Here is a 24,072-nt window from a genome sequence, read left to right as displayed (position 1 = left end):
GACTGGTGAAGTGGGAACCATCATACTCTAACGTTTCCTTTTTTTTTTTTTTTTGAGACGGAGTCTCCCTCTATTGCCCAGGTTGGAGTGCAGTGGTGCAATCTTGGCTCACTTCAACCTCCGCCTCCTGAGTTCAAGTGATTCTCCCGCCTCAGCCTCCCGAGTAGCTGGGATTACAGGCGTGTGCCACCATGCCTGGCTAATTTTTTTTTTTTGTATTTTTCGTAGAGATGGGGTTTCACCATATTTGTCAGGCCGGTCTCAAACTCTTGACCTCGTGATTCGCCCGCCTCGGCCTCCCAAAGTGTTGGGATTACAGGCGTGAGTCACCACGCCTGGCCACTTCTCCTTTTTTAATTTAAAATTTTTCATTTTGGATGATGGGTATTTATTTTTATATTATTCTTTGAGTCTTTTTGTCCTGCATACTTTTTATTTTTTTCAAGGTTAAAAAGGGGAAGGAGGAAAGTAGGGACTCTCAGGCCAGATCCAAAGAGTGGCTCCCCTATGGAACCATCTTTGGGCACCCCAGACTTGAGCCTGAGCAGGTGACTAGCTCTGCTTCCTTCCCAAGGTTGGACTACAATCTCATAGTGTTGGTGCAGAATGAGGCCCCACTGCAGGTGGCTGCCCCCAGGACCAAGCTCATCTGCTCTCCCCTGGCCTCAGTTTCTTTCTTGTTGGTTGGGACAGCAACACCACCTTAAAGCCCTGGGGAGCACTGGCCTCAAAGGCTCACAGAAGGTGCTGGGTGACTGCAGCTACTGTCAGACCTCCATGGGTTATGTGTGCACCTGTGTGTAGGTAGTGTGATGTATGTGTATATGTGTGTGCATATGTGTGTGTCTATGTGTGATCACACTTCTAGGGATCCTGGTGTAAGCTCAGGATACCCTGTCCCACTCCATCCCTCTCTAACAGCAGCTCCAAGGACCATGGCCCCAGGAACTAGGAGCAAGTGACAGGAGCCACCTGCCATGTCCAAACCCAGTGCACACTCAGCCCGGCCTCACCCTTTTTCAAGGATAGCTGGCACAGACCATCATCCTGGCCCACGATGATGGTGAGCATCAAACTCCAATTTCTGAAGAGGAAACTGAAGACCAGAGAGGGGAGGTAAATGTCCCAAAGTCACCAGCAAGTCAGTGGCAGACACAACTTGAACCCTGGTTTTGACTGGCAGTCTATGGGCATCGAGGCCACCATTTGCCATGTACCTAATGTGTGCCTGGCAATGTTCCAGGCCTCTCCTGCATAATTTCTAATCCTCTCAACCAGAGGCTCAGAGAGGTGGCGTTTCTACCCCTAGTACACAGAGGAGGCGCTTGGGGTTCAGAGGCACGGGTGGGAGTCCACCGACGTCACGCACCCCAGCAGGTGGCCAAGCGGGATGGGAGCGCGGGTCTCCCCATCCCCAGCGGTGACGGGCTGCGGCTCTTTCCTGAGGAACCGGGCGGCGTCCGCAACGGGAACCGCTGGAGGCGCCCCCACGGGACCCTGGCCCGCCCTCGCCCCCGCGCATGCCTGGCCGCTGAGGCGTGAGAGCCGCCGCCCGTGGCCTCCCCCCGTGCGCCTTGCACAACCGGCCCAGATAAGTGCTGCGTCTCTGGGCAATTATCGCCCTCCCGCCGCCGGGGCTGGCCGCGCACAGGGCCCACGGCCAAGGGACTCGCAGCCACCCAAGGAGAGCGGTAAGGTCTACTGCGGCCGCCAGCGCGCGCGATTTCACAAGGCCCGGGCGCTGGGACCGGACGGGACGGGACGGGACGGGACGGGGCGGGGCGGCGGGGCGGCGACGTCACGAGCAGCCCCGGAGCGCTGGGCCGGGCCTAGGGAGGAAGCGGTGCGCGGCCGCCTGTAGACCTGCGCCGCTTCCTCCTTCTTCCTCCTCCCTGTCAGCTATTTTTCTTCTTTCTTACCATCTCCCAGCTCTTCCTTTTTATCTCTCGCATTCCTCCCTCTTTCCGTCCGTTTCCTCCTCCCTTCTCCATTTCCTTCCTTTTAATTTTCCTTTTCTCCTCCCTCCCGCCTTCCGTTTCCTTTCTCTTCCTCCCTCCCTCCTTCCTTCTCTTCTGCCTCCTTCCTTTCTTTCTCCTCTCTCTCTTCTTTCTCCTCCCTCTCCTTTCTTCCTTTCCTCCCCTTTTTCTTTTCTTTTCTTTCTTTCTTTATTTCTTTTTTTTTTTTTTGACGGAGTCTCCTCTGACGCCCAGGCTGGAGGACAATAGCGCGATCTCGGTTCACTGCAACCTCCGCCTCTCGGGTTGAAGCGATTCTCCTGCCTCAACCTCCCGAGTAGCTGGGATTACAGGCTCCCGCCACCACGCCCGGCTAATTTTTTTGTGTTTTTAGTAGAGAAGGGGTTTCACCATGTTGGCCAGGTTGGTCTTGAACTCCTGACCTCGTGATCCACCTGCCTCGGCCGGCCTCCCAAAGTGCTGGGATTACAGGTGTGAGCCACCACGCCCGGCCTCATTTCTTTTAAAAGTGTGTTTTAATATTTTTAATTGTGGTGGAAAACATGTCACATGAAATTTACCATCTTAACCATTTTAAGTGTGCAGTTCAGTAGTGTTAACTGTATTCACATTTTTGTGCAACAGAGCTCTAGAACTTTTTCATCTTGCAAAACGGACTTAATATCAATTAAACAACTACCCATCCCACCGCCCCTCCTAACCACCATTCTACTTTGTTTTTCTTCCGTTCTTTTTCCCTTTTGGGGCCTTTGTTTCTTTTCCTTTATCTCTCCCTTTTCTTCCTTTCCCTCTCTCTTTCTCTCTTTCACTTCTATAAAACCTAATGGCCCCGCTGCACCTTGGGCAGCCCTCTCCAGCCTCTGCCTGGACTGGGCCAATGGGCCTGTCAGCAAGGCTGTTAGAGTCTGGTGAGTCATCATTCTTCCCTGGTGTGTCAGGGCCAGTAGGCGGCCCCTGGAAGCCTCACCTGGCTTTTCACTGGTAGGCAAACACGTCCAGCAAGAAACTTCTGCCAGGAAGAGTTAATTAGAGAGAGGCCCCTGAATCCCCCAGAGTAAGAGGGTCGGACTGGGAACCCCTCTCTTCCCTGGGCCTTCTCCAGCCCCGGGGCTCCCCTTCTAGACAGTAGAAGACAGCCATGATGCTGCTGATGGGGATGATAACTTGGCCTGACACAAAACACATTTCTATAGACATTATCTCATTCTTGTTCTCACAATAATCCTGGGAGGTAGGCGTTATCATTCCCATTTTACAGCTGAGGAAACCGAGCCTCAGAATTCCAGGTGAAGGGATTTGCCATGGCCACAAAGCTGCTCAGCTGCAGAGTTGGCAAGGTGGGGGACCCAGGTTTGTATCACAAAAGCAGGAAAAAAGTGGCTAGGTTGGAGGGCAAAACACTAGAAAAACAATTAGCTCCTTCGTCTATGTTCCCATAGTGCTTTGTTTAGACTCCTGGGTGTAGACCATACCTGATGGGTTTCTCCATCAGCTGGGCATAGACGAGGGATATTGAATGAACAAGTGGTAGAGGTATCTGACTGTATGCATAGCAAGTGCAAAGAAAGTTGGTTTCTAGGCAGCTAAGAGACTTTGTTTTGTTTTGTTTTGTTTTTTGAGACAGAGTTTCGCTCTTGTTGCCCAGGCTGGAGTGCAATGGCACGATTTCAGCTCACGGCAACCTCCACCAACTAAGAGATTTTTTAATCAAATAGAGCTGCCACCCTGATGTCCTTGGGTTTTTTGGAATTTTGTCTGTCCATACTGGGAATGTATTGAGAGGATAAGGTGTGGCAGGAGTTGCAGTTCTCCCACCTTTTCTGAGTAGGACCTCTGGTTCATGGGACAGTTCACATTCTTTGAGCGTGTTCTGTTGTGATCTCTTTGCAATATGTTGGTGTGGAAATAATTTTTAGTATCACAGGTAATCGTGGAAGATAATTAATGTTCACCAATTATCCAATTCTCCTTTACTTTTAGGTATGTGGATGCATATACTCTTCTGTCCCCTTGAAATAAAGCATAGTCATGTGACTTTTTTTTTTTTTTTATTTTTCAAGATGGAGTTTTGCTCTTGCCCAGGCTGGAGTGCAGTGGTGTGATCTTAGCTCATTGCAACCTCTGCCTCCAGGTTCGAGTGATTCTTCTGCCTCAGCCTCCCGAGTAGCCGGGATTACAGGCATGCACCACCACGCCCAACTAATTTTTGTAGTTTTAGTAGAGATGAGGTTTCACCATGTTGGCCAGGCTGGTCTCGTACTCCTGACCTCAAGTGGTCCGCCTGCCTCGGCCTCCCAAAGTGCTGGGATTACAGGCATGAGTCACTGTGCCCAGCCTCTATTATTTCTTTAAATATTTCTTTTGTCCTTTCCTCTTCTCCTCTCCTTCAGGTACTCCCATTTGTTTTAAAGTTATTTTGAAAACTGTATTTGAATATAATTGGTTTCCTTTGTATTCCTTTGTATTTTTAATACATTATTCTAAGAAGATGTCCATAGCTGTCACTAGGCTGCTAGAAGAGTCTTTGGCACAAAAATGTTAATAGAATATCCTTATTCTAGATAGTATTATGGATGAATGTTTTCCAAACTCGTTTTTCAAAGAAAGCTATTTCTTAGGATATTGATAGTTACTGGAATAGAGGTGTTCTTTGCTCAGCTAAGCTTGGGAACACTGAGTGAAACAGCATCTGACATCTTTTTGTGCCCAATTTCTCCAAGTCTTTTATTCACTAAAATTCTTTGTATATATCTAAGAGGAAATATAATGTGCAACATTTTCTAATTGAGTGTAGCACACAGTACACACTTTTGTCCATTTGTTGTTTAAAAATCCCTCTAATAATATCTAGTTCAATGAATTATGCAAACGAAATCCCCTAAAAAAGGGCCATAAATGCTTTTATATTATTATAATAAGTGTTTCTCAAACTAAGAATAACAGACTAATGAACCCATTTAAAAGGAGAAAAATCTCATAGACTCCTTGGTACTTAATGTGTTACTTAAATGAGTTTTAGTTTAACATTATTTAAGTATGTTGACATGTAAAACTAGATATAGCCTTATAAACAATCAAACCAAAACAAATTTATAAATTAAATACAATGCTACAAACAAAATCAAAATAGAAACCCATACATTAATGATGGAATTTTTTTTTTTTAGTTGCTGACACTAAATTGCAGTGTTACTATGGGGCTAACCTGTTAAGGGGCAGGTTCTTTGGAATTTGTCATGACTGTAATGCTGTGTGTGGATGACTCAGTTTGAACTTTCTCTATTTGAACTTCTGAGAAAGCTTGCTTCTTACAGGGATGTGATACTCTTTCATCTTTAGTTAACATGGCCATATTACACCTTGAGATTGGGTCTGCCTCCCTTTTCTCATTAATGTTACTGCTCGGTCCCAGTTTCATCATAAACAGTGCAAACATGAACACTGTGATGGTGAATTTGGTGTGTCAACTTGACTGGGTTCCAGGGTGCCCAGATGTTTAGTCAAATATTATTCTACATGTTTCTACAAGGGTGGTTTTGGATGAGATTAACATTTAAATCAATGGACTGAGCAAAGCAGATTGCCCTCCCTGATGTTGGTGGGTCTCACCCAATCAGTTGACACTTCACTAGAAAAAAAGACTGACCCTTCCTTGAGTAATAGAGGATTCTTCCTGCCTGACTGCCTCCAAACTGGGAAATTGGCTCTTTTTCTGGTTCACAGACCTGCAGCCTTCGGACTGGAACTATGCCATTGGCTCTCCTGGATCTCCAGCTGGTGGATTTATCCTGCAGATCCTGGTTCTTGCCAGCCTCCAAATTGTGTAAGCCAATTCCTTATAATAAATCTCTTTATTGTGTAATAAATATATAATAAATGCATACACACAGGTACTAACATCAGGTGGCAATAGCTATAAAGTATAATTTTTTGGTAGAAATATGTCTCATGCAATATCTGAGATATATTTATACTAAAAAAGCATTCACTGTTTATGTGAAATCTAAATTTAACTGGGAGTCCTGTATTTTATCTGGTAGCCTCACATTTAGAGGATGTAGAATATGATTTTATTATTTGTTAAGATTATTATCAATATAGAAAAATTAAAATTCTCCCTGATAACTTGAGGATGGGCCTGCAGACTCCAACAGAGAAATTGCAATGGTGTTTACACGAATGTCACTTGTGTGGAATGATTTGGGAACCTGCCTGCCACACCACCACACCACCCAGCAGCAAAGGGGCAGGCTCTGAGCTCCTTGTGCTCCAAAGCATCATAACACTGCATCACCTGAAGAGTTGGAAAAGTCAGCCCTAGGGATCCATTTTCAGGGTAGATGGACCCTTCCCAGAAGCCTTCACAGTGAACTCCACAAGAGAACAATCCCTTGAGGGACTCATTCTGGCTTCTGCATTACTCACAGGCACAGTAGAGAATTGTTGCTAACGAGCATTGTGCCCTTTGTCTCAAGTCTATCTTTCCCTAAGAGACCATCAATACTAATTTCAGGATGCTTTTCATTCCTGTCCACCTTAGTCATCTCCAGAAACCCAAGCTCCTCAGGTCAAGGGGACCCTAATGCCCATGCCACTCTGAACAGTCCCTGTTTTGACTCAATTTTCCATTCCTTCCTGTGCTCCCAAACCTTTTCTCTGTGGGTTTGTGAACTCATGGCTGTCAATTACACTCTTTCCAATATCCTCAACTACTTCTCTGAGTGCTCACTTACTTTTTTGCATTAAATGAAAGCTGAATATCTGCTCATGACATTATTTCTTTTACAACCTACTGAGGTGGAAGGTGTCTTTCCTCTCAAAAACTGGGTACCTGAGGGCCTAAGGTGGAAAAGTTGGGTAAGTGGTCCTCCTTGCCTTCTGCGGTCACTTCCAAACCCATTCCTTCTCCCTCTTCCTTCAACTCTCCACTCCTTTGATGCCCATATGACTGCTCTATTTACCCTCATTTGTGGGTGTCTTTAGCATTGGCATACTGTCTTCCTCTCTATCCTTTTTCCTGACACCATTCCTGGTAATTTCAACATTCATACGGGTGAGACATTCAATACATTGGCTTCTAGGTTCCATGTCTGTCTTTGATCTTCTGATATGGTTTGGCTGTGTCCCCAACCAAATCTCATCTTGAATTGTAGTTCCCATAATCCCCACGTGTCATGGGATGGACCCAGTGGGAGGTAATTTAATCACGGGGACAGTTACCCTCATACTGTTCTGGTGATAATGAGTGAGTTCTCACAAGATCTGATGGTTTTATAAGGGGCTTTTCCCCCTTTTGCTCAGCACTTTTGCTTCCTGCTACCATGTGAGGAAGGATGTGTTGGCTTCCCATTCCACCGTGATTGTAAGTTTCCTGAGGCCTCACCAGCCATCCTGGACTGCGAGTTAATTAAACCTCTTTCTTTTATAAATTACCCAGGCTCGGGTTATGTCTTTATTAGCAGTGTGAGAACAGACTAATGTATCTTCTTTTTAATTTACTCCTTTGATCTGTCCCATTCCAGCCACTCATTACCTTTGTCATGTCCATGACCATACCATCATTAAAAACCTACATTCTCTGACTGCTACCTCCTTTCATCCCAGCTCCCTTGGGGTAATATTTCCAATCCACCTCATCAAGACTTCCAATACACTGGCCCTTCCACTTTTCCCACTATCTGTCATTTCCCTCAGGTTCTCACTTCCTTCATTAACCAGCTTAATTTCTGTAGTTCATCATCATAACTACTCTATTTCAAGTACTTCTAATTCCTGTATTCCACTCTTCTTCCTTCATATTTGTTCTCTGCTTAAGCCTACACATCTGACTACTACACACCTGAATTCAAGCAGGTAAATGTCATGAGAGAAAAACACATAACTAGACCAACTGGTCTTGCTTTAAATTCATGACCACAAATCTCAAATGAGCACTCAGCCCTGCTCAGCAATCCTACCCTTCACTATGTGTTCCACTCCCCAGTCTTCAAAACAACTATTTCACATCTTTTACCTCCTGCCTCCCTCGCCTCCCTCACTTACTGGGGCCTCTCATCTCTCCCAAGGGCCATCCACCTCGTTATCTTCCCTCATTCTTACCTGATGACCTCACCTCATATTTCACCGGAAAAAAAAAAAATAGAAGCAGTTATATAGGTCCTCCTTGATATGGTTTGGCTGTGTCCTTGATAAAGGAGGGCCTTTATCTTCCCAGCACACCTCCCAATTTGTCTGAATTTGTGTTCATATGTCCTTCCTGTCTTCATATTGCTATGGATAAAGTGTCTTTGCTTTTACCAAGAGAAACCCCCTTCACTTGTCAGCTTGATCCTCTGGCCTCTTGGTTTTTTAAAGGACTTTGCTTCTGCAATTCTCTTATCTCTGCTGCATCTCTAGTTTCTTTCTTTCCACTCAGATAATTACCCCCAAATGCAGACCTGTTCCAGTATCTCCAGGGTTTGCAGAGCCTTTTCCCTACCCTACCTTTTCCTGCAGCTGATCTAGTTCTCTGCTGTCCTTCACAGCAGCCCTTTTCAGGGAGTTGTCTCCTGTGTCTACTTCCTTACCTTCGATTCTCTGCTCACCCCTCTGCCATGGGTCCTCTCTTTCTTCCAACCCACTGAGACTGTTTTTCACGAGGCTGCTGATGACCTCCAGTGGTCACTTCTCTGTCCTTATTTGATCTCTCAGCAGCATATGATATGGTTGATACAATTGGCCACACCCTTCTTGAACTGCTTTCTTCTCTTGGCTTCTAGAATATCATATCTTTTTAGTTGTCCCTTTGTAGTCTGCTTATCAGCCCTGCACATTTGCTGCTTGATTTCTAAATGTCATAGTTCTCTAAGTCTTGGCAATATATCTCCTTCTTTAGATCCATCTTCTCCCTGGTGAGCTCCTCTGGCCCAAAGCTTTGAATATGCTGCAGTGCCTCCCAGAACTACCTCCAGCTCTGTCTAGCTCACACTCATATATATCCAACCTTATATTTTATACCTCCATTTGGATGTCTAATCGGTGTCTCAGACTTGCTTTGTCCCAAATCAAACTCCTGCTTCCCCTTTCGCCTCCAAACATGTTCCTCTCCCAGGTCTTCCCCATCCCAGTAAATAACACACATTCACACATATTATCAGGCTTAAACCTTGGACACATCTTTGATTTATTTCCTCATGCCTCATACTTAAGTCCTGTTGAATGTCTCCCCTAGAACTAATCAAGAATCTGAAACTTCTCTTCATCATCACAATTACATCTTAGTCCCATCCAACATCAACTCTCACCTAGATTACTGCAGTCTGGTCTCCCTGCCTATCTCCTGCTCTCCCTTAATTGGTCTCCGTGCCTATATTCTGTTTGTCTTGTTCCTGTACTTTCTATTGTCCACTCAGCAGCCAAGGTGGAAATCAAATTTAAAGGTGTAATTAAAAGTATAAATCAAATCATGTGTACTGTGATGGTTAATTTTGTGTGCCAGCTTCACTGGGCTAAGGCATACCCAGACAGTTGGCAAAACATTATTTCTGAGTATGTCTGTGCAGGTGTTTCCAGAAGAGATTAGCATTTGAATCAGCAGGCAGTAAAGAAGCTCCACCCTCCCCAACATGGGTGGGCATCATCCAGTCCATTGAGGGCTGGAAAAGAACAAAAAAGGTTGAGGAAGGGTACATGCTCTCTTCTCTGGAGCTGGAACATCCATCTTCTTTTGTCCTCGGACATCAGTGCTCTTGATTCTCAGGCCTCTGGGCTTGGATGAGAACTACACCACTGACTTTCCTGGGCCTTCAGCTTGCAGATAGCAGATAATCACATAAGCCAATTCCTCATGATGAATCTTTTTCTCTACATTTATATATATCTTATGGGTTCTGTCTCTCCAGAGAACCCCGGCTAATGCACCAACTCTTCTGTTTATAACCCTTAAATGATTTTGCAGTGCTCCAAGAAGAAAGTCTAATCTCCCTCACTTAACCTACAGTGCTGCATGTGATCTAGTTCCTGTTTACTTCTCCGACTTCCCTTTGAACCAGACTCTTCCTTGTCTACCAACCTCAGTTAGACTGACCTTCTTTCCACCCCTGGAACATACTTTTTTCCTGCCTTAAGGCTTTAGCACTAGCTGTTTTCTCTGCCTCAAACACTTTTCCTCCAGCTTGTCCCACAAGTATCCCCTGAAAGTCATGATTCCTCAAACCATGGGGAAGCCTTGGAGATGGCATTTTCAGAACCAAGCAAGGAAGTAGATAGTGAGAAGGTAACCTGGTATCCTCATATACACAGACTGTCTGGGAAAGTCCACTCCCTTGCTGGAGCAGCTTTTGGGGGGAAGATGATGAATATGGGTTTGGAGATGTTGAGACTGAGGTGCCTGTTGGGTGTTTATAGGTCTGAAGCCCAGGAAAAGGTTTGGGCTGGGGCTAGAGATTTGGGGAGCAGCAGCATCCACTCGGTAGTGGCAGCTGTGGTAGAGAATGAGAGCATTCAGTAATGTAAATGGTGTGGCCATGATGGAGTCATGACCCTGGTTGACAGCTTGGAGCTCTGAACTTCCATGAGACTCTGACATGTATTGGTATGGCCAAAATGACATCACTGATCAATGTTTCCATGGTAACCAACAATCAATGGGTGAATGAATGACTGAATAAATCAATACTATTCAGCAACAATTCAAGGTCTTCAATTTGAGCCAGGCTCTTAGTGCCACTAGGCTGTCTTTTTACTCATTCTTCCACTTCTTTCAACTATTCATACCCCATTTTTAGTTTCCCACATCCATCTCTGTATGTTGCACCTTATAAAGCAATCAAGACCATCAAGTGTTACCTTCCCTATCTTTCCATTTTTCTATCCTCAAATCCAGTGGTCCTGATTCTGGGGAACCAGCTCATTCCCATTTTCCCAGGACCTTCCTGGGTTTGGCACTGAAAGTTCCACATCCTGGAAAAATCCCCCCATCTTGAGAAAACCAGGATGGTTGTTCACCCTACCTGAGACACAGATTGCATGGCTTCTCGGGGGACATTTCCATGAGATTGAGTAATATGGTGAATTTTGCAGTGGCCATCTCCATCATATATCCTTGTATCCTCACTCTTGCCTGCTTCGCTATCCTTGTTCCTCACTCCTGCTCCCTAGTAAAATACGGATGCTCCTTGGCTCATGATGGGGTTATGTCCCAATAAACCCATCGAAAACTGAAAATATCGTAAGTTGAAAATGCATTTAATACACCTAACCTACTGAACAACATAGCTTACTCTAGCCTACCTCAAATGTGCTCAGACCTCTTCCATTAGCCTACAGTCAGGCAAAATCATCTAACACAAAGCCTATTTTATAATAAAGTGTTAAATATCTCATGTGACTTACTGAGCACTGTACTGCAAATGAAAATCAGAATGGTTGTATGGGCTCTTGAACTATGGTTTCTTTCTTTCTTTTTTTTTTTTTTTGAGACGGCTGTTGCCCGGGCTGGAGTGCAGTGGCCGGATCTCAGCTCACTGCAAGCTCCGCCTCCCGGGTTTATGCCATTCTCCTGCCTCAGCCTCCCGAGTGGCTGGGACTACAGGCGCCTGCCACCTCACCTGGCTAGTTTTTTTGTATTTTTTAGTAGAGACGGGGTTTCACCATGTTAACCAGGATGGTCTCGATCTCCTGACCTCGTGATCCGCCCGACTCGGCCTCCCAAAGTGCTGGGATTATAGGCTTGAGCCACCGCGCCCGGCCTGAACTATGGTTTCTACTGAATGTGTATCACTCTTGCACCATCATAAAGTTGAAAAGTCATAAGTCAAACCATGGTAAGTTGAGGATCATCTATGGCAGCTCAAAAGCCCTCTGCCTCAAGCTCTGCTTTCTGGGGAAGGTAGGTTAAGTCCAAGCAGTAGGCTGACTCCTACTCTGAGGATACCACTGGGTGTCATGGCGGTGGGAATAGGATTGTGAATTATTGCAAGGAGGGAGGAGTTCTCTGAAATTCACATAAGTTTTACTTGAGTTGATCCAGGGTCTCGCCTTCCAATCATGTGAGCTGTGTCCCTATTGACCCTTTTCTTTCACCGCATCCTACCCGCATTTTACCACCCAGTAACCCTGTGCCATGTGTAGTTTTTGTACATGTCATGCTGCTTTGGACTCTGGGCTTTCTAGCTCATTCCTGGAATGCCCTCCCCAGTTCTTGTGAAGGATTTCTATTTATCCATCCCTCATGAATCAGTTCAAACACCACCTCCCCCCAGGGCCTGCCAACCCTCCTGGCCAAGGCTGGGGGGAGCTCCTTCCTCTCTACCTAGTGCTGATCTCTGCCACTTCATGTCCATATTGTTTATAAAGTGTCTGTTTACGCACCAGAACGTAAGCTCCTTGCAGGCAGGGATTTTTTCCTGTTCAACTCCATATCCCAGCACTTGTCACACTCCCTACTTAATACGTATTAGTTGAATACTGAACGAATTCTTCCAGCAGTCCTGTGAGGTCAGTTGTGGTGGCATCATTTCCAGTTAAAATATGATAAAATTGAGACTTAGAGAAGGGCAGAAGTGATGTGGGATGTTAGAGGTAAGCCAAGTCAGGGGCTCGTTCACCTTATCAGTGATTTCTTCAGACAAAATATGCATAGCTTTTTCAAGCATTGTATGCAGAGGGCAGCCAGGGACTCAGAATCACTCACAGAGTGAGACTGTCAGAGGACCTCCCAGCACAGTCCTTCCCAGGCTGTCCTCCTGCTTGGAAGCAACCTCACAGTTCCACTGTTTCCCTGACATCTCCTGCTGCAAACTCTGCAAGGGGCTACAGACTTCTATCTGCTCCAGTGCTCAGCTCTCCCTTCATTTTGACCTTGAAAATGCCCTCACTGTGGAGTGATAGACATTGGAGAGTTGGAAGGGTGGGAGGGGGGTAAAGGAAGAGAAATTCTTTAATGGGTACAGTGGATAATATTTGAGTGATGGCTACACTAAAAGCCCAGACTTCACTATGCAGTATATCCATGTAACGAAACAACACTTGTACCCCCAAGTCTATTTTTTTTTTTTTAAAGAAGGAAAATGCTCTCACTTTCCTATAAGCTTAGCTGTACCTTTAAAATAATTGAAAAATTTCTTGCCAGCGTTTCTGAGTGTTTTGTAGCAGGGAAACTTCAGGTTGTTTCGTCTGACACTCTATGAGTAAACCTCTTTCTTGTGTTTAGCCTTCATCTCACCTCTCCCATTCCACCGTGGTGTGGTTTCTCCAGAGGGGAAGGGCAACTGTGTTGAGAAACCTAAAGGGTGACCTCTCTTGACCCTGTCGTTGCTGCTGAAGCCACTGTAGAAAGAAGTGATCCTGGGACTGAAAGATTTATAGCTGGGGCTTTCTAAATCTGGGAGTGTGCTGTGCAACATCCCATGAAAAGGTGTGGGGCAGGCATGAGTAGGGGAGCTTCACATATGCTTGGGGCCTCTTTCTAATCCCAGCTCTGGTCCTTCAGTCTCTGCTGCCTCCATAATCAAGTCTACTCTCCTTGGCCTGACCTTAAGGCCTTTTGCCATCTGCCCCGTTTACCTCTCCAGCCCCACCTCCCAATTCAACCAACCAACCATTCTACCTGGTGTGATTCCAATGCAGCCCATCTTTCCTGCCTCCAGACTGTACCTCATACTGTTTCTTCATCCTGGGTACCCTCCTCCCAGTGTTTTGCTTCATTAGATCTTTCTTATTCTCCAAGGGCCAGGTCCAGTATCACCCTTCAGGAAGATGGGGCACTCTTCCTGACCCCAGTGCCCCATAGCCCATCTCTGGCCCTTCCTGTGGTCCTGATGACCATACTTTGCTGTTGCTGGGGTCTGTGACTGTGCAGTCCTGGGAGGAAGCCACCTTCAATTCACTCTGCTTCTGCCAGTGCTCCGTGCAACACCTTGTTCATGGTAGGGGCTCACGTTTGTGTGGAATGATGAGAACGGGTGGTGGGAGCCTGGCCGACACAGGGATGTGTGTGCAGCCTACCAAAGCAGCATGCTCCTTCCTGGTCATGAGGTGGTGACCATCTCATGGCAGCCTTGAAGTTGAAGGAAAGTGACTACTGAGGCTGCTCTCCGTTTTCTCATCCAGAGCTGGGGCTGGGAGCTCAGAAGCAATGGAGGGAGCACAGCTTTGCTCTAAATGGAGGACAGTTTATGGCTTTCACATTCCAGGCCCTAGGAGGAAACAAAATGCCACTTCCTGAAAGAGCCCTCAGCTACTATTACTCCATTGCCCAGATCATGCAGGCTCCCCACCCCCCAAGAAGCATCTCCGCAGCATCACCTCTGAATGGCGGAACAAATGATTGGGTGGTCAGCTGATGATAGATAGATTTCCAAGAGTAATTTTGAGTATGCTCAGTTTTTGCCTAATATGCTGACTTCAGCCCCTAACCCCAATACCAGGTATGTCTTCACCTTAGCACCAACACCTGATATACAATTTGTTGTATAAATGAATGAATCCTCAAACATTAGAGTTAGGAGGAACCTTAATGGCTATTAGCTGCAATACACATTTTATGAAGAAGTAAATATAATTGTAATAACTGTTTATTGAGAGTGGACTCTATGCTAGGTACCACACTGAGCACTTTACATGCATTATCTAATTTTATCCTTTCATCAACAACGTGAGGTGGAAGTTATCATCCCTACTTTATAAATACAGAATAAGGCACAGAGAAGTTGCATGGCCTAACAAGGTTGCAGAGCTGATGAGTTGCGGAACCAGATGTCTCTAGAGCCCTCTGGCTAACCCTATGCTATACCGCTGCTCACTGCGTCTCGAGGAAACAGAGACTCACAGAAAGACAGTAACTTGCCTGGGTCCCCCAGCCTCTCAGAAGCAGGACAGCCACTTTATCCAGAGGCGCCTTCATTCCTGGGCCTTCCAAGACACCTGGCCACAAAGACACCATGAAGAGGAAAAAGAATTTCAAGTGCATTCTAAGAGCCACATCCATTCTCTTGTTGTATAGGCAGAAAACCTGCACTCAAAGACCCAGCCAAGAAGAAAGATTTGATCGACTGGGCAGGATCCACTTCCCATGGCGACGCCTCCTTGAGTCGCAGCTCTGGTATGAAGTAAGACTTGTTTAAGGCAGTTAAAAGCAGCAGTCTCCATTGTGTCGAGTGGTGACAGTATAATCCTCCTTAATAATTTTGTTCCCTCTCCAAACTCCCCTCCATTATGCATCCTTAAGATGTGACCTCAGATGCCTCTTTAGGTTTCTAGTCCTATGAATGCAGGAGGATTTGGTGAGAGGGGAAGCAGTAAAGAATGTCTTTACTGTGCTCAATCACTCAGAGATACTTCACTGGAAATACCTCCTGCCCCCTCTGCCCCCCATATTTTCATTGTTTGATCAGAGCTATTTGTTTTATTTTGAATGCAAATATAAATTATGTATCAAAAGTAGAGATATTAAAACCTCCACATCGACATCACCTTGCTTCAATAATATCAACATATGGCCAATCTTGCCTCCTTACACCCCGTCTACTCCTACCCCCTTACCACTGCATTCATTTGAAGCAAATCCCAGATATATCTGGGATGCACATATCTTTTTATCTCTAAATACATCTTTTATCTTTAAAAATATATACACAATATTATATCACACCTAAAATTAAAAATAATTGTTAATATCACTAAATACCTAGTCTATGTTTAAATACACACACACACATACACACACAAATGTATATATCAGAATCCACAAAGTCTACACATTGAATTTGGTTGATATATCTCTTGTGTGTTTGTTTGTTTGTTTCTTTTTTTGTTTTGAGACATGGTCTCATTCTTTCACCCAGGCTGGAGTGCAGTGGTGCGATCTTGGCTTACTGCAAATTCCACTTCCTGGGTTCAAGTGATTCTCCTGCCTCAGTCTCCCAAGTAGCTGGGATTATAGGTGTGTTAGGCATGTGCCATCACAACCATCTAATTTTTGTATTTTTAGTAGACATGGGTTTTACCATGTTGGCTAGGCTGGTCTCGAACTCCAGACCTCAAGTGATCCGAGAGCCTCGGCTTCCCAAAGTGTTGGGCTTACAGGCGCGAGCCACCATGTCCATCTCTTTATTTTTTTAGACATGGTCTCTCTCTTTCACCCAGGCTGGAGTGCAGTGGCGTAATCTCGGCTCACTGCAACCTCTACCTCCTGAGTTCAAGGGATTTTCCCAGCTCAGCCTCCTGAGTAGCTGGGATTACAGGCGCCCACCACCACACCTGGCTAATTTTAATAGAGATGGGGTTTCACCATGTTGGCTGGGCTGGTCTTGAACTTCTGGCCTCAAGTGATCCAGCCACCTCGGCCTCCCAAAGTGCTGGGAATACAGGCATGAGCCACCATGCCCGGCCCTTCACCTCTTTTAATTAATATGCTCCCCTTCTTCCTTTATTAAAAAACAATTATGTATTGAAGAAACTTGGTTGTCCTGTAGAATTTTCCGTGTTCTGGATTTTGCTGACTGCATCCCCAGGGGATCATTTAACATGTTCCTCTGGCTCCTGGTAGTGAAGTCTAGAAGTTCTATCAGATTCAGGGGAACAGAATTTGAGGGCAAGAAAGTTTTAGAGGTGGTACCGTGTACTCCTTGTTGCCTCACATCGGAAGGCACATGCTCGCTGGTTTTCTCCAGTCTTGGCTTGTTAAGATATTGATCAGGGGATTCAGGTGTTTGCAGCCTGATCCATCCATTCTAACATTCCTTGCTGGCCTTTTGCCTAATGATTTTAGCAGTCATTGATGATTATTGTCTAACACTATGTTTCATCAGAGGTTTCACATGATATTCTAATTCTGATATTCCTTCTTCCTTTATTAGCTATAATTCTATACAGAAGAGCTTGGTCTCATCAACTATCTGGTTACTTTGAAATAGTTCATAAAGGAAAGGCAGGACAAATGCTTGATTCTTTACCTTTAATTTATCTGCTTTTGGAATAATGAGTTTATTCTCAAGCATCTCCCAAAGGTGATACGCTGGTTATGTATTGCTGCATATTAATTGCCCCCTCACTTAGTGGCTTAAAATAGCAACCATTTTATTTTGCATTATCATTTTGTGGGTCAGGAATTTGGGCCAGGATCAGCTGAGAGATTCTTCTGCTCCATGACTGAAGTCACATAGAAGAATTCAGCCTGTGGATGGACTGATCTGGAGGATCTGAGACAACTTCCCTTGTATGTGTGATGTCTTAGTGGGAATGGCTGGAAGGCAGAGCTATGCAGGGACTGTCAACCGGAGTTCCTACACTTGTCTTCCCCAGCATGGCAGACTTCTTATGTAGTAGTTCACGGCTCGTAGAGAATGTTCCAAGAGACTCAGGTCAAAGCAGCAAGGCTTTTTCTGACCTAGCCTCAGAAGTCATACAGTATCACTTCTGCCATATTCTTTTTATTACAAGTGAGAGTTCCAGGACTGGTCCAGGTCTAAGGGAAGGGTAGTTAGTACACAAACACGTGAACACTGGGAGGCATAGTTTATTGAGACCCTCTTACAGCTACCTGGAGCGTAGAGTCAGAAGCCTTCCTAGCTTCTCTGATTGTACTCGACCCCTTCTCCCCACTATGCATCTGACCATCCTCTTAATTTTGGCTGGGAACTTGTTGCAGAAGACACATCCATACTCCAGGTGTCCACAGTCTCCTTCGTGGTCAGCAGAATGTGTACAACCTCATTGTGAGCAAGGCCAACAGTAAGTTACCAAAGCTCCTGCAATGCTGGAGTGCCCATTACCAACTCCTGCCAACCCACTGCCACATAGTATCTCATGGGCTCTTGGTTAAGCTGAACATCTTCACTGGGACCACCTTGGAGAACTTGGCCTTGACCTGCTTAAACACTTGAGCAAGGACCTATTCTGAGAGCTTGGCTCTTTCCGGAGACCAACAGGACTCACAGGGGTTTTGCACATGGGACTAAGAGTGCCACAGCCATGCTCCCATAATGATTGGTTTTAACGGCTGTAAAATACTTCATACTGTGGACGCAACACACTCTGGCAAACCATTTCTATACTATTGTAGTTGTTTATTCTTTTTGATCCTTTGCAAGTAATACAAATATATATTTTTTATATGCAGAGCCTTTTTATTCTGCTGAATTATTCTCTTAATTATCGATTTTTAAGAGGAGAATTGGTTTTTGGATCTTGATGTATATTACCAAATATACTTCCCAAAGAAGTGAACAGTCTATATTCCAACAGCAGTGTATACACTGGTGTTTCTAATACCTTCAACTGCGTTGGTGAATTACCATTTTAAAATGTTTTTGCTAATTTTATGGATGCTAAACTGAACTTAGGGTTGCTCTGGATTTCTTTTGTTTTCCCTATTCTGTTCTAAGATGTCAGTTCTTTTCTTTTACAGCAATCATGCAAAAGAATACATTTGGGCTCAATTTGGTGTTGATTTGTTTGATTTGGAGCCATTTGATATTGGTTGCTTAAGTGCAACAGGTAGTTTCCAGTAGTGCCGCCAATACAATTTGCATCAAAGATTCTCTTCGCCTTTTTAACATAAAAACATTTAACTTCTAAATCTTCTCAGGGATGAGCAACAGCAACACTTTTCTTCTTGGATTCTGCACCTACAGGAAATTCACAAGTGGAGGTGATACCTGATTATATCAGGGATAAGCATGTGACCAAGCTTCACCAATCAGAATCCTTTCCCAATCCAGGATTTGCGATAATGGATCTAGGAAAGGGACCTTTTCCTGTCTGGTTGTGGCACTGGGAGGATACAAGCCCAGAGCTTGGGTGGCTAGTCCTATGTCCCATGAAAAGAATGAGAACAGAAGGAAGACAGAGAGAGGGGAGAGGTAGCGCCAGATGGGGGTTGAACTGCTTATTCTAGTCACCAAGGCATATTAATCCTGAGGGGTTTTTTTTTGTGGTTGTTGTTGTTTTTTTTTTAAATTCAGCTTAGCTCTTACCTCTTGTTGTTATTTTGAGACAGGGTCTCACTCTGTTGCCCAGGCTGGAGTGCAGTGGTGCAATCAAAGCTCACTGCAGCCACCAACTGCCGGGCTCAAGCAATCCTCTCACCTCAGCCTCCCAAGTAGCTGGGACTATGGGCGTGTGCCACCATGCTTGACTAATTTTTGTATTTTTTTGTAGAGATGAGTTTTCACTATGTTGCCTAGGCTGGTCTCAAACTCCTGGGCTCAGTGATCCTCCCCTGCCTTGGCCTCTCAAAGCGCTGGGATTATAGGTGTGAGCCACTACACCCAGCCTGTTTTGTCTTGTTTTTAAGCAATGATAATATCCTTCCAATAACCACCCTCTCTTCTTCCTTTCTTTTGTTTAACCAAGCTGGAATTGGGTTTCTGTCTCTTGAAGCCAAAGAATCTAGCCTGGTGTTTCTTAACAGCAGCACTAATGACATTTTGGACCAGGTAATGCTGGGTTGGAAGGAGCTGCTGTGTGCATTTTAGGATGTTTAGCAGCCCCCCTGGCCTCTACTCCACTAGATGCCAGTAGCACCCCACCTGAACTATGACAACTGAAAATGTCTCCAGAGAGCTAAATGTCCTGTAAGGGTGAGGGCAAAGTTGCCCCTGGCTGAGAACCACTGGTTTAGTCTAATGCCCTTGATTTTTCTTGTTTAAATGAACAAGCAGACAGATGGGGAAACCGAAGTTTGGCAAGATGGTGGGATTTTTTTCAAGGTAGCAGAGACATGACTCCTAAATCAAGCAGAAAAAAAAAAAAAAAAAGGATCCAGGAAGCGATACTAAAAAGAGATGTTGGTACATGCAGATGTTGGCTCTTTTATAGCTGTTGGAACAATAACAAACCCCACAAACTGATTTGGGATTTTACCCATGACACAGGCAGTAACTCTCTACTTAAGAATTCTCACGCATCTCACGAGATAGTGAGACAAAGCAATGTCAATTCGTTTCATTTCTGTTGGTTTAGATCTTTCTGGTGAATGACTTGGAGGTTTGGGTTCAGCAAACTTTGGTGTCTCAGAGTGTTCATCACATGCCCTCTGAAGCAGATATCCAGGAAACCAAACATTGCTACAATTCAAATATAAGATTCCCGACACAATACTGCCTACATGAGATCAGTAAAATGACATGAAGAAGTAGCTTCATTTTTGTTAGAACTATTTTTAAGGAAGTGCTCTTCAGAGGAGGCATGGTGAGAAAAAGATTCCTGGCACAGGAATCCAGAGGTCGGGATGTGATCTTGGCCCTGCCACTAATGCTGTGTAATACTGTGGAAGTGTCTGCCCATATTGTGACCTCAGTTTCCTTCTCTATATAATAAGGACCTGGACCAGACAAACTCAGAGGGCCTTTCTAGTACTGCCCTTCAATGATTCTTGTAGGCAGACACCACACCTGTCTATCTCGGCTGTCCTGTCCCCAACCAGGACCTGGTGCAGCATCAGACACAAAATAGGTACCAAGCAAATGCTTGTAAAATGCTCAGATAAATTATTTAGGAGATAAATGATGATAACATCCCAGCTTCCACAGATGCATAAAATTGGAAAGGGTCTTAGAGTTAAAAGGATAGGAAAGCTCATTTAGTTTAACTCCCTAATGAAGCTGGAACCTTCTACTTTATTTTTGATAGGCTGAGCATATAGTTTCTGTTCAAATACCTCTGTTAGATGGTGAGAGAACTCTATTTGCAGGGGCAGCCAGCTCCACTGTTGGATACTTCTAGATATTAAAAAATTCTTCCTTATCTGGAACCTCAGTTAGCCTCCTTGTAGCTGTTACCTGCTTCTAGTTTTATTTTTTAACATGAATTTTTGTTTTAATCAAGAAATACATGCAGTTTGAAAAGTCAAATAATACTAGAAGTCTTATTTATAATGAAAACTAACTCTTCCTTCCTTTTTCACTCCCTAGAGTTGAGACAATCATTTTACACCCTTTCAGCTGTTTCTTCTGATACTTGTATCTGAATTTCTCCCCTCCTTCCTTCCTTCCTTCCTTCCTTCCTTCCTTCCTTCCTTCCTTCCTTCCTTTTTTTTTTTTTTTTTTTTTTGAGTTGGACTACTCTATTGCCCTGACTGGAGTGCAATGGTGCGATCTCAGCTGACTGCAACCCCCTCTTCCCAGGTTCAAGCAATTCTCTTGCCTCAGCAGGAGTAGCTGGGATTACAGGTGCCTGCCACCATGCCCGGCTAATTTTTGTATTTTTAGTAGAGACAGAGTTTCACCCTGTTGGCCACACTGATCTCTTTGGCCAGGCTGGTCTCAAACTCCTGACCTCATGATCCACCCGCCTTCCAAAGTGCTGGTATTACAGGCATGAGCCACTTATATCTGCATTTCTAAATGATATGCTCATACTTTTATTTCTTGATTTATCAATTTTAAACACTATCTATTGATTTCCTACTTTTATAGAAGAGGATTTAACCCTTTTACCTAACCTTCTCCAACTTTCCCTCCCTTCATCCTCACACTATACTATCACAATTTTTGTTTTTTGTCAGTATTCAATATGTTAACACTAACATATCTGTGTAAATATTCTTCAGTGCTAAGCCAAGTAAAATACTATGTGTATTAGTCTGTTCTCACACTACTATGAAGAAATACCTGAGACTGGGTAATTTATAAAGAAAAAAAGCTTTAATCGACTCACAGTTCCACATGTCTGGGGAGGCCTCAGAAAACTTACAATCATGGCAGAAGGCACTTCTTCACAGGGCAGCAGGAGAGAAAATGAGTCCCGAGCAAAGGGGGCAAATCCTCTTACAAAACCAACAGATCTTGTGAGAACTCACTCACTATTTTGAGAACAGTGTGGGAGTAACTGCTCCCATGATTCAATTACCTTTCACCTGGTCCCTCCCACAACACGTGGGGATTATGGGAACAACAATTGAAGATAAGATTTGGGTGGGGACACAGCCAAACCATGTCATTCTGGCCCAGTCCCTCCAAAATCCCATGTTCTCACATTTCAAAACACAATCATACCTTTCCAACAGTCCCCCAAAGTCTTAGCTCATTCCAGCATTAACCCAAAAGTCCAAGTCCAAATTCTCATCTGAAACAAGGCAAGTGCCTTCCACCTATGACCTGGCAAAATCAAACTCATTGTTAGTTCCTTCCAAAATACAATGGAGGTACAGGTATTGGGTAAATATACCCATTCCAAGTGGGAGAAATTGGCCAAAACAAAGGGGCTACAGGCCCCCATGAAAGTCTGAAATCCAACAAGGCAGTCATTAAATCTTAAAGCTTCAACATGGTCTCCTTTAACTCCAAATCTCACTTCTAGGTCATGCTGATGCAAGAGGTGGGTTCCCATGGTCTTGGGAAGCTGCACCACTGTGGCTTTGCAGGGTACAGCCCCTCTCCAGGCTGTTTTCATGGACTGGTGTTGAACATCTGTGGCTTTTCCAGGTACACAGTGCAAGCTGTTGGTGGATCTACCATTCTGGGGTCTGGAAGATGGTGGCCCTCTTCTCACAGCTCCACTAGGCAGTGCCCCAGTGGAGACTCTGTGTTGGGGCTCCAATCCCAGATTTCCCTTCTGCACTGCCCTAGCAGAGATTCTCCATGAGGACTCCACCCCTGTGGCACACCTCTGCCTGGACATCCAGGCTCTTCCATACATCCTCTGAAATCTAGATGGAGGCTTCCAAACCTCAATTCTTGTCTCATGCACACGTGGAGGACCAACACCACATGGAAGCTGCCAAGGGCTGGGGCTTGCACCCTGTGAAGCAACAGCCTGTGCTGTACCTTGGCCCCTTTTAGCTACTGCTGGAGTGGCTGGGATGCAAGGCACTCTGCACACAGCAGGAGGGCCCTGTGTCTGGCCCAGAGAACCATTTTTCCCTCCTAGCCTCTGGGCCTGTGATGGAAGGGACTATCATGAAGATCTCTGACATGCCCTGGAGAAATTTTCCTCATTGTCTTGGTGATTAACATTCAGTTCCTCCTTACTTATGCAAATTTCTGCAATGGGCTTGAATTTCTCCCCAGAAAATGGGTTTTTATTTTCTATTCCATTGTCGGGCTGCAAATTTCCAAACTTTTATGCTCTGCTTCCTTTATTTATTTATTTATTTTTGAGATGTTGTCTCACTCTGTTGCCCAGGCTGGAGTGCAGTGGCACAATCTCAGCTCACTGCAACCTCCGCCTCCCACATTCAAGCAATTCTCCCTGTCTCAGCCTCCTGAGTAGCTGAGATAACAGGTGTCCAGCACTATATCCAGCTAATTTTTGTATTTTGAGCAGAGATGGGGTTTTGCCATGTTGGCTAGACTGGTCTCAAACTCCTGACCTCAGGTGATCTGTCCATCTCGGCCTCCTAAAATGCTGGGATTACAGGTATGAGCCACTGCATCCAGCCTCTGCTTCCCTTTTAAACATAAGTTCCAATTTCAAATCATCTCTCTCAAGTTCAAAGTTCCACAGATCTCTAGGGCAGGGGCCAAATGCTGCCAGTCTCTTTGCTAAAGTATAGCAAGAGTGACCTTTGTTCCAGTCCCCAAGAAGTTCCTCATCTTCATCTGAGACCACCTCAGCCTGGACTTCATTGTCCATACCACCATCAGCATTTTGGTCAAAGCCATTCAACAAGTCTCTAGGAAGTTCCTAACGTTCCCACATCTTCCTGTCTTCTGAGCCCTCCAAACTGTTCCAACCTCTGTGTGTTAGTCAATTCCAAAGTCGCTTCCACATTTTCAGGTATTTTTACAGAAGCCCCCCACTCCTGGCACCAATTTACTGTATTAATCCATTCTCATGCTGCTATGAAGAAATACCCAAGACTAGGTAATTTGTAAAGAAAAGAAGTTTAATTGACTAACAGTTCCACATGGCTGGGGAGGCCTCAGGAAATTTACAATCATGGTGGAAGGCACCTACTCACACAGGGTGGCAGGAGAGAGAATGAGTCCTGAGCAAAGTGGGGAAAAGCCCCTTATAAAACCATCAGCTCTTGTAAGAACTCACTCACTATTACGAGAACAGCATGGGGGTAATGCCCCCATGATTCAATTACCTCCCATCAGGTCCCTCCCATGACACGTGGGGATTATGGAAACTACAATTGAAGATGAGATTTGGGTGGGGACATAACCAA

Source organism: Papio anubis, chromosome 13, assembly GCF_008728515.1.
Source record: "Papio anubis isolate 15944 chromosome 13, Panubis1.0, whole genome shotgun sequence".
Taxonomy (NCBI): Eukaryota; Metazoa; Chordata; class Mammalia; order Primates; family Cercopithecidae; genus Papio; species Papio anubis.
The sequence above is the reverse complement of the archived record's forward strand: the minus strand, read 5'-3'. Positions refer to the sequence as shown.